Here is a 3,191-nt window from a genome sequence, read left to right on the forward strand (position 1 = left end):
TAGGGTTTATATTTCTTGTATCTTTTCTTAGGTTTATTTTGTTCTTTATCATAACTTTGGGTTGTATACATGACATTCTTACAGAAACTCATTTCATTCTGTTTTAGTTGTTTCTGTATTTGTATATTTGTGCATTTTTCTGTTAAGACTTCCATTATATGTTGTACTTTGTGTCCTATAGACCATTTACCGTTTGGATTCTGTATTACTCCTTCTCTTTTATACCATCTTTCTTCTATTTCTCTGCCTAAGGCTCCTGGTAGTTTATTAAATAACTTTTTTCCTAATTCTTCATCAAAAGAATTCCCACTAATTGTACAGTAATAATAATAATCTTTAAGAAAGTTTTTTATGTGGAACCAACTTGTAATGCTTAACTGTTCTAGGTGTATCAAAGCATTTCTTTGTAAGACTACTAAGCCACTATTTGGGTCTTCTCCTGTAATTAAACTGTGTATTTTATTTGTAAAATTATACGGGTTTGCTCCTAGGTTTACTAACGCTTGGAATTCTTGCGGGAAATTAGATTTGTATGCTTCCCATAAGGCCTTTGCAGATTCTCCTAAAAAGGTTTCCATATATTTATACATTGTTTCAGCGTCTGCTTCTTGATATGTTTTTATACAGTCTGCTACTACTATTCCTTTCCATAAATCTATTACTGCATTCCACATTTGAGGGTCGTGTGCTGCTATGTTTAATATTTTTCCTTTACTTCCTCCTTCTTGTAACCTAATAGGGTTCTTCTATAGGCATTCTCCTACCCATTGGTCTTACGTTTTCAGTTACTGTATCTGGGGTTTTACCCCTATATACTCGTCTTCTAGGTACATTTCCTATACTTGTGTCTATTGTTTGTTGTTGAGCAGTTCGTTGAAATGGACTAGCATTTGAACTAGTAGATTCCATAAGCTCTTTTTGACTTGTTATGGAGTTTCTTTCTATTTCATTTTCACTTTCATACAGATCTTCTAATAATTTTTCAAGGTTTGCTATTTTGTCTTGGTTATTATATTCTTTCCTGTATCCTATATTATCAGTTCTCAATTCGCATGTTTTAAAATGTCTGTCTACCGCAAATATATCCATATTTCCTGTCTTACATCCTTTACATTTAAAAGTTATATCTGTATTATTCTTATATTTTCTCTCGGCTTCTTGCAAAGCTTCATCTACTTCATATCCTTCTTGTATTATTTCTACATTCATAAATTCTTTTTCTTCTTCTAATTCTAATTCTTCTTCTAAATTAGTTTGATTAGAGTAATTATAATTGGTAAATCTTATAGACGTTTCTCCTTTCGTATTAGTGTACATTAGATGAGATTCTGGTGTTAGTACTTTCTTTTTGTTAAATTTTTCTAAATTCCATTCTAATCCTGCATATTCTTCTGGATTTATTTTATTGGTTTTATTAATTTTATTCCTTTGTTTCCCATCACTTCTACTACATCTTCAACTTTTAGTCTAAACCTTGTATTACTTCTAGCTGTTATCTTTCCAATGAATCCTACGCACATTAGTAGATTATTTCCACTACTCATTTCTTCATATCCTTTAGTCTGGATTCCTATCTTTATGTGACTTCGGAATTCTCCTAAATTAATCATAAAATCCGGGCTAATATAGAATATTCCTCCATTATTGGTCATGTCTACTTCTGTTAATCCTATGATAGATTTCTTTAAGTCGGACCATCAATCATCGTATATTACTATTAATACTTTAGTTCCTAGATTCTTTCTGGTTAATCCTTTTAATCCTACTACTATTAAGCCCATGTGCATTAAGGTTGGTCTGTTATGTATAATTCCTCGTAGAGATTCTGGGGTTTATTAGATTCATAGTAGCTGTCTCTTTTCCTATGGCTGAAACCTGCTCTTCTCTATAATGTCTATATAACTGATTATTTCTTGCAAAATATCCTGTATCATATAATATCTTTGGGTTCAATAGATTCAGCTGATTCTGTTGGAATATTCTTAGATCTTTATCTATGTCTATTACTTCATTTAACCCCTGGATTTGTTTATCTTCTTGCTTATTTCTTGTTAATATTCTTGATATGAAGTTATTTCCTATTCTATTATCGGAAAAACTTACTCGTGGTCTTTCTTCGGTTGTTGTTCTTCTACCTGAAAGAAAGTCCTATTTTTTGAGATTTTCTAACTATATTAGGTCTTTCTTTAGGTGGAGTAATCTCAATATTCTTTAATTGATTTTATTAATTCTTCTATTTCAGTATTTTTTGGTTGTTCTTTTATAACTTCTTTTTCTTTAATTATTTTATCTAATTGTTTATTTAATTCTATCAATAATATTATTATAGTGTTATTTTGTTTAATAATTATTTGGTCTGATTTACTTGAAGGTTGGTGGTCAGACAATCCTTGCGGATCTGGTTGGATACTTCCTGCAAATTTTAGGGCTTTTATATAGGATGGTTCTTGGCACAGATCGTTCATGAAAGGAGTTTATCTTCTAGTTGTTGTATTGTCTTTTTTAGCTCAATAACTTCAGTGGTTACTATTTCTACTTGTTTTGTAATTTTTTCAGTTAATTCTGTTGTTTTGATTTCTAACTCTTTAGGCTTCTCTGTTATGGTTTTTATGAGTTTTCCTATTTCAGTCTTTATAGGTATTTGTTCTATATTAAACTTAGTATTTAAGTATTGGATTTTTCTATCTAGTTCTAATTGTTGTGATTTTAGGAAATCAAAGTTTTGTTCTAATCTTTCTAATATCTTCTGTTGTTTATTATGAGTTATTTCGTTTGTTTCTAGTGATCTATCTATATTCTTTTCTTTTTCTTGTGTTTTCTCACTAAAGTTTATTATAAGATCATTTTCCGGAGGACCATTTTGTGTTCTTAAAATTTAATGTGATACATATATACATATATATTTAAATTTATTAAATTAAACTTCTGTTGATATGTAGTTAAATTATATATATAAAATCAACCTCTAGAGGTGAATTTATATTAAAATAAATTAATAAATACCAACTTAAAGAGGTCGGTATATTTAAATTATTATTTTATTTAAATAATATCGACTTCATGATGCCAATATTTATTAAATATTTTTAAATATAGATTATTTTTTTTTAAAATACCGACATCCCGTGGTCGATAAATTAAACAATTCTCTTAAAAGAAGAATGATAATATAAGTCTTACTCCTAAAGTCT

This window comes from Solanum tuberosum, unplaced genomic scaffold (assembly GCF_000226075.1).
Source record: "Solanum tuberosum cultivar DM 1-3 516 R44 unplaced genomic scaffold, SolTub_3.0 scf00470, whole genome shotgun sequence".
NCBI classification, from domain to species: Eukaryota; Viridiplantae; Streptophyta; class Magnoliopsida; order Solanales; family Solanaceae; genus Solanum; species Solanum tuberosum.